The following is a 9,109-nucleotide window of genomic DNA, read 5'->3' on the forward strand; positions in this document are numbered from 1 at the left end:
ATCCCAGGTTGAGATGATTTAACTTGTCATCACTTGCCAGAGAATGATACAACAGCACAGGACCCTATGAAAACTGGGAAGCTAAGTAACAGGCGGGGTAACCTGAAAATGTGAAAGGGTATTTGCAAGGAATACTAGTAAGACCAGGGAAGGACTTGGCGGGGGTAAGCAGGAGAGACTGGGTTTCATTAGCAAGTTACCATATTGTGTGTAAAAACAGGGACCAACTGCTTAGGGAAACAAGTCAGATATAAAAAGAGTTAGCTAGTTTGCCTAGGAATTCTCAGTCTTCAGGCTTTCCTTTACAGGACCCTTAGACAGAAGGGAGTGCTGATCTCAGAAGAGGCTGAAGGCTGACAAAAGAAATGCACATGTGACCTTTGTACAGATCCAACCTAGTTGCCACAGTGACCAAGGAAGTGAAATAATTTTAGGGGGAGAAGTTTCTCAGGTAGACACATACCCAATAATGAGGTGGAAACAGAGGAACCAAGGAGGTACCTCAGTGTTTGGGAAAACAATTGAGGATTTTATTCAGCAGGAGGTCACAGAAATTTTGAGTCAGTTCACCCAAAGAATGGTAGAATGGTTAATATCTTGGACAGTGAGAATCAGTGATGAAGGAGCTGGAGGAATGACTATAGACAGAGTGAACTGCTTGAAATTTGTAGATATTAGAATCCTTTTTTTGAACAGTAAACTTTCAGAGAATACAATATGCAAGGATGTAGCAATACAACTAATCTGTTACCTTTAGAAACAGAGGGTTGTAATAAGCAGTATCCTACTGATGCTATGTGGCCTAGTGGAGACAGACCCTGGTATTCACTTAGGGACCGTATAAGAAAGTTAAAGGAGTTGGCAATGAAGACTGCCACAATGAATGAAAATGCAGATGCATTCTATGATACTCCCTTTGCAGTTTACCATAGAAATATGATAGTGAAGATGGCTCCTTCTACTTACAAGCACTTGATTTTTACTCTAATAATTGGGGAAATAGGGCACCCTCTTCCAGAGGTGCTGGACAAGATTTCACAGTTAAATGACTTAGGGGACTGGGGAAAAAACAAAATTCCTAGAGAGAAGAGTAGATAGCTATCAGATTCAAAATCAGAATAAATTGACAAAGAGAGAATTATTTACTCCTCTGTGAGATTGAGGATAGATTTTAGAATCATAGATGGTATTCCAACTAATGAACTGTACAGAATGTACCAAGAAAAGGGACTTGATATTAGACAAAATATAGAAGTAAGAAATGCCCCTAGAGCTCTTGCTTAGCCTGCAAAACCAAGTTTGTCACACCTTCAGGAAGAACAGGAGATTGGCCAAACCCCAGTTCTGATTAAAGAAATACACAGACAGGATTGCAGACCCCATATCAATTTGACCATATATTGGAAAAATGGATCAAATATTATAACCAAGGCATTAATCATCACTGGGGCAGAGGCTTCCCTTATATATGGAAACCCTGATAAGTTTAAACATGAAACTCCTATCACCATCACAGGATTGGGAGGAGATGAAATATCAGCCAGACAAGTTAATCTAATGATGAAAACTGGGCAATTACCTAAGAAAGAATATACTTTAATAATTGTACCCATTTCTGAATACATCATTGCAATAGATATGTTGAGAGGTATGACTTTAAATTTACCTAAGGGTAGACACCAGTTTGCAGTAAGGAAGATAGGAATTAATGCAGTTTTAGTGAGTAAAATAAAAATGGACCCAATCACTTTACCTGAACATTTTGAAGTGATTACTTTAAAGTAGTATCATGTGCCAGGTGGACAAGATGAGATTACCGATACTAAAAAGGAACATGTTGAGGCAGGAGTATTAGTCCTTACAATCACTTGATGGAATAATCCTGTCTGGCCAGTACAAAAGTAAGATGGGACATGGAGGATGGCAGTGGATTATAGTCAACTGAAGAAAGTTAATCCTCCCTTATATGCTGCTGTTCCAGATACCATTACCTTAATAGAAAAAATCCAGAAATATGATGGGACTTGGTATGCTATTTTGATTTAGCCAATGCTTTCTTTACTATCCCAATAGATTTGAAACAATGGAACCAATTTGCTTTCACTTGGCAGGGCTGACAATATACTTTTGCCACAAGAATATATGCATAACCCCACTATTTGTCATAGGATTATGGCTGAACATTTGGATGAATTATAGCTTCCTGGTGTACAGCTTACCCACTATATAGATGATATTATGATACAGGGCAAGAAGTGGAGAAGAGTTTGACACTTTTAATTGAGCATATGAAAAGTAAAGGGTGGGAGATTAACCCTGCAAAGATTCAAGGGCCAGCTCAAACCATAAAGATTTTGGGTATACAGTGGAATCAGGGGCTGTGAAAGATTCTTCCACAAGCCCAACAAAAGATTCAAGATTTTTCTATCCCCACCAATAAGAAAGAGACCCAAAAGTTTATAGGATTATTTGAATTTGGCAACATCACATATCACATCTGGGACAAATTTTGAAACCTTTATATAAAATTACTAGGAAAACTATGAATTTGATTGGGGACTTGAGCAAACCAAACCTTTTGATGAAGCCAAGGCTGTTTTACAATTGGTCCTAGATTTATGGCATATATAAAGTGGCCCAGTGGAATTACTAGTGGCTATACAGGATGAATATGCAAGCTAGAGTTTATGAAAAACAACAAAACCAAAATGTACCCTTAGGATTTTGGTCTAGGGAAACTCCCTTCATCTAGAGCTCAATTATACCCATTTTGAAAAGCAGTTGCTAGCTGCATAATGGGCTTTGGTAGAGACTGAACAACTGACTTTAGACCATGAGGTAATAGTAAGACCTGGAATCCCAATTATGACCTGGGTAATGAGTACCCCAGCTTCTCATAGAATTGGACATGCATAATTAAAGGAAGCCAGCATAATTAAATGGAAATGATATATTCAGAATAAATCTAAAACAGGCAAAAGTGGAGTTTCTGCTTTACATGAATCTATAGCAAACATAGATACTGAAGGAAATAGTACACCCTATTAACCAAAGCAATAATTGCTACCATCCTTGGTAAAATGAAATAAGGGAATATGATGGATTAACTGAAGAACAAAAGAGACACGTATGTTTTACTGATGAGACAGCAAAACATTTGGGCCACAAGAGACATTGGAAAGTGGTAGCCTATAACCCATGTACTAGGCTGACTTTGGTGGAAGTAGTCAATATGCTGAACTTATGACAGTACACCAAGCTATCAAAGCAGAAGAAGGAGAACAGTGTGTTTTATTCACTGATTCATGGGCAGTAGCTAATAGGTTAGCTACATGGATTAGCCCATGTAGAAAAATCAAAATTGGGAAATTCATGGCAAACAAGTATGGGACAAAGAATTATGGGAAGATATATCAGAGGTGTCTTTGGTTACCAATTTGTTAGTTTTTTCGTGCAGGTGTTCACATGGCCCTCATCACACCAGAACTTGAGTACAATGCACATGCTGAGGGACTAGCAAAGATTGCTACAAAACATATGGTCCCTACTTTGACACCAACTGATGATCCAGTACTAGCAAAATGAGTCCATGAAATGGCTGGCCATTTCGGGGTCCAGTCCACACACCAGAGTGCACAAGACTGAGGTATTTGTGTCTCTCATTCACTGTTAAAACAAGTAATCAAAGAATGTTATTTATATATGTTAGTTGGAAAAGGAACAAACTGTTACTTGAGTAGTAACTGGAGAGATAGCAAGAAGAAAAGTACCAGCCCAGATTTGGCAAATAGATTATATTGAACCCCTACCCCAAGATAAAGGGTGCAAATTTATATGTACTTGTGTTGGCAACTCTTCAGGTATCCTAGTGGCTTGTCCCTACAGGAATGTGACCCAGAAAACCATTTATAAAACTTTAGATACCCTAAGTCTGTATTATGGAACCCCAATGGAGATTCAAAATGGCAATGGGTCATACTTCAAAGATAATGAAATGAAGAGAAATTGTGTATTAAACAACACAGAATGGATATATCATGTTCCACATTATGCACAAGTGTCTGGGTTAATGGAAAGAATGAATGGAGTATTGAAAGAACAGTTAAGGAAGTTAAGTCCTAATAATTCTTATCAACATTGGAAAGATAATCTGTTCATTGCTTTATGTAATTTGAATACTAGACAGTTGGGAGGAAGTACACCTCTAGTCAGAATGATAACCCCTGATCTGCAAGTAGAAAGCAATAAACACATAAGATTCCAAATGCTGAGTATTGAACTGTGAGGTCAGATATTCCAGCACCATATACAGGGACACCTAGTTTGGCAGGATATATCTACATTGTTTAGAGGACTTTTGGTTGGATAGAAAAGAAATAAGAACAATCTGTACTGGAACATGTATGAGAATCCCTAAGAATAATTTTGGATGACTATTACCTAAGTCAGGATTAGAGGCTTGAGGAATACATGTATTGGCTGGGGTGATAGATTCTAATTATCAAGGAGAAATTATTGTGACATTACAAAATTTAGGTGATGAACCCATACAGTTTTGTAAAAATGATAGAATAGTTCAAGTAATTATTATTCCTTGTGAAAACCGATCCTCCTTCTGAAATAACTAGCAGAGGAACTGAAGAGTTGGGTTCTACTTATAAAATAAAATTGCTAGCTAACATATGGGTAAAACAGAAGTCAGACGACATTTCAAAGGCTGAGGAAATTATAGCACATGGGAAAGATAATACAAGAACTTTTTAATTCAGGAGAGGATGATTACCAAATTATGTTCTTAACTCATATATTCTACCCTCAACAAGGCTATGATAGTGGGTTCATGGACTCCAGAACCACAGCTGACCCTGTATCTACTCTGCTTCTGGTTATTGTTTCCTTGTTTCTCTTTTGGCTTTTTGTCTGTTAAACTTGTCTGCTAGATTTGTTTCCTATAGGCTTAGTACCTTCCACCTGCAGGTGCCTGATTGCTTAAACTGGATGTCACGCCCTATCCATGATGATGATGTGTCATCTCTGGATCTGAAGATGACCAAGCTCTGGATGCAAGGTGAAGAACAGATCTCTCAAATGGGACCTCTTGGAGCAGGGACAGCTCTATATCCATTTAACAGGAAGTAGTTATGGAAGAAAAGACCTTTGCTCTTTACCCCAAGATTTTCGGCCCCCTTTTTGGATGGTTAATGATAGGGTGTTTGTGCTCATGCCCCACCCTGAAATATTAGTTTTATGTGCTCATTTTGTGTGATCCCTGTTACACTGTTGTGGAATTCTGTTGATACCAGTTGCTAAGATATTGTTTTATATGCTTCTTTTTGGTTATCCTTGTTAAAGTTCTGTTAATATCAATTGCCCTCACCGATCTATGTAATGAATAGGAAAGATCTTGGGGCTGAATGTAATGGTAATTTAATTGGAGAATCTTTCCTATTCATTAATAGGCCCATTAAGTCACATGGAGCCTGTGTAGGAAGGAGTTTGTTGAAAGGGTGGAGCAGAACCAGGAGGAAGTGAGAGTGCAGTTGTGTCAGAGGGGAGAGGATGCAGTCAGGCAGGCCCAAGTGGCAGGGCTCAGACTCATGAGTGTTTGCTTGTGAGAAAGCCCTGGTGGTAGGGAGGCTTGGAATGGCTTAGCTCCTTGGGGTGATCATGTTTATTAATTTCTTGGTCACCATGATGGATTTTGCTTTCTGGTTCTGGAACCTGGCTTTTCGGTGTCTAAATAAATGTTTTTCTTCTGCCTTCTATATGGAGAGTCTTTTATATTTTGCAATTGAGAACTATACTGGCATGTTCATAGTCAGCACCCGTGCTGTGAATTTTGCCTTGGTGACACAATGACATAGAAAAGGGCATATGAATGATATTTTTTCTCTTATACATATGTGAAATATGGTGCTAGAAATGAGTTGTTCTGGAATGCAAGAAGAAGGAGATATTTTTAATGGAGGGAGAAAAATCCATATTTTGTCACTGAGGGAAAAATAGATGTTAGTAAAAGATGGAAGGGAATGGTTTCTAATTTCTAATTTCAGGGCACCTTCCATACTTTCAATCTTGAAAATATATTTTATTTTGAGGCATTTTCTTTTGCCTTAGAAGGTATTTAAGCCAAAAATCCCATGTGGCAATTTACATAGGGCTAATTTCATTGTTCAGGGAGGGGATCTCAGTATTTGGGCTTTCGTATTTTGTAACATGGATCTCTAGGCAAAATTGATGTCTCATTTTGTTACTTTACTCTGACATCTTCAGCATGCCCTGGGAAGCTCATTATTGGGATGACGGTCACCTTGCAGGATCTCATCAGTCTTGGTAGTTTACCTGATCGCTACCCTCTGCATGCCTGTTGAAACATGGACAATCTGCCAGCACCATGCCAGGAAACTGAATTACTTCCATTTGAACTGCCTCAAGAAGATTCGGAAGATCACCTGGTAGGATAAGGTACCAGACACTGAAGTCCTTGCTCGAGCTGAACTGTCAAGCATTCAAACTATGCCTCAAAGAGAGCTGCTCTGATGGGTTGGCCATGTAGTTCAAATGCAAAATGTACACTTGAAAAAAAGACGATTTTATGGAGAACTCACATGGGACAGGTGATCACAGGTCAGAAGAGGCAATACAAGGACACTCTCAAGGTCTCTCTCAAGAACTTTGGATTTGACTGTATGACATGGAAGGCACTGGCACAGGACGACTCAGCATGTCATACCCACAGCAGAAAAGGTGCTGTGCTTCATGAGCAAAGCAGAATTGGAAATGAAGGATGCACAAATTTGGAGTAACCACCTGAAATATTCACATGGACTACCTGTGCCTAATCTGTGGTAAAGAATTCTGAGACACACTGAAACTTCAGTTTATCATGGGGATGTCATTTTGGTCCTCTTTGAAAATGAAGGACAGCCAAGCAACCAACCAATCAACCTTCTGAATCTGATTGCATGGTGCAGCCATGAACTTAACCTCCAGTTAAGAAAAAGCTGAACTCAAACTTTCCCTCATTTCTCACCTAACTGCATTACTTTGGTACTTCTCTGACTGATTTCTCTACCATACCCTCACGCAGGGAACTTGTTTTCTTCTTACCACTTTTCAGCTTTCTTTTGTGTATCGTCTTCCTGATTAATTGTAAGTAGGTATTATGGTCTATGGGTGAGGTGGCATTAGTAAGATAATGAAACTGGATCATGGGACCCAGAAAAAGAATTTAAAACTATTCAGATTTTCTTTTATTAATTACATCTGAGTTTCACTTATGTCTTATCACTTTGAAATCAATGCCATCCTTTTGAATGTGTCTCTAAAAGCTTGTATCACTTGTTTATTCCTCAGGGTGTAAATAAAGGGGTTCATTATTGGCGCCACTGAGGTTGCAAGTATTGACACCACCTTATTCAAAGCCACCCCTTCTTTTGCAGAAGGTTTGATACAGATGAAGATGCAGGTGCCATAAGTCATAGAGATAACAATCATGTGAGAGGAACAAGTGGAAAAGGCTTTTTTCCTTTGCTCAGCTGAGGGAAATCTGAGAATAGTCCTGACAATATAGGCATAAGACAGAACCACTAACACTAAGGTGATGATGAGTGCCAACACAGCAGAAGCTAAAATCATTCTTTCTATGAACTGTGTGTCAGAGCATGTGATCTCCAGCATTGGTGATGCATCACAGACAAAATGGTCAATAACATTAGAGTCACAGAATTCTAGCTCAAGACCCATACCAAGTAGTGGAATGATGATCATCAACCCACATAGCCAACAACCCAGGAGGAGCTGGTTACAGACTCTGTTGTTCATGATGGTTGTATAGTACAGGGGTTTGCAGATGGCCACATAACGATCATAAGACATGGCAGCTAAGAGAAAAATTCTGAGTCCCCAAAGAGGATACCAAAAAATAATTGAGTGAAACATGCATTATAGGTCATAGTATTGTCCCCAGTTGACATGTGGTACAGGTATCTGGGAATACAAACAGTTGTGAATGACAATTCTAAGAAGGAATAGTTCCTAAGGAAAAAATACATGGGAATTTTAAGGTGAGGATCCACCAAAGTAAGGATGATGATGATTAAATTCCCAGTTACACTCAGCATGTAGGTTAAAAAAAGAAAGATAAAAAGCAGAACTTGTAGCTGTGGGTCATCTGTCAATCCCTGGAGAATGAATAATGTTATCCCAGTATGGTTTCTCATCTGTGACTTCTGTCTTTCAATGAATCTATAAGACAGAGAGAGAGAAAGAGAGAGACACAGAGAGAGAGAGAGAGAAAGAGAGAGAGATCTAGAAAGAGACTGGAGTTGAGAAGAGATATCATTAAATAAGGGGGCAATGCAATTTGGATGTAAATGCTTAGAAGTAACTCTGCAGTCCTTTTATCTTTCACTACCTAAAAAAAAAAATACCAACATGATGTTATCCTCAATGACTTTGACATGTGTGTCAGTGACTGAGAATACATTTTTATAGAAGCTTTTGTCCTCAATCTATCTTTCCTTTGTTTCTTAGTTCCTTAGTTCCACCCCATTACTTCCTTAATTTGCAATATCTAAAAAGATTAAATTGATACCTCTAGTTTTCCCACCAAGTTTATTTGCAGATACACTTCATTCACTGAATCCCTTTGTGACCTACAAAAAAAAGTAAATCTAGCACAATGACCGCCTCTGAAAGTATATATCAGTTACATTTATGTTCATGTAGTACAAAGTTTTCAGTAATTACCCAATTGTCAGATACTCACCTTGAATCTACTTCATTGCTACCAAAGAAAGTCCCATGATCTCTTAGAATATATGTGGGACCTCTTTCTGTCTTTGACCTCCTTAGGATATATACTCAGTGTTACTATCAGTAGGTCAAAATTTATGAATCATTTCATTACTTTTCTCAAGAAAATTTCAAATAATTTTATGGATCCTTCTAACAATTGTATATTAGTCGGCTAATTTTTCGAAATCACCCTCACATTGTGTAGTTTCCTCTATTTTTTTACCTTTGTCAATACATAAGAAGTATGAGCTCAAACCTCAGAATTATAATAAGGGTTTAATTTGAATTTCTTTTGTAAAAAATATTGCAT

At 38.3% G+C, this 9,109-nt stretch overlaps 1 pseudogene; it reads right to left on the minus strand.

Annotated features, from left to right (window-relative positions):
- Positions 1–7,287: 7,287 nt before the first annotated feature.
- On the minus strand, positions 7,288–8,222 carry LOC140531458 (olfactory receptor 6C2-like; annotated as a pseudogene).
- Positions 8,223–9,109: the final 887 nt, after the last annotated feature.

The sequence above is a fragment of the Notamacropus eugenii genome, chromosome 3 (genome assembly GCF_028372415.1).
Source record: "Notamacropus eugenii isolate mMacEug1 chromosome 3, mMacEug1.pri_v2, whole genome shotgun sequence".
Classification (NCBI taxonomy): Eukaryota; Metazoa; Chordata; class Mammalia; order Diprotodontia; family Macropodidae; genus Notamacropus; species Notamacropus eugenii.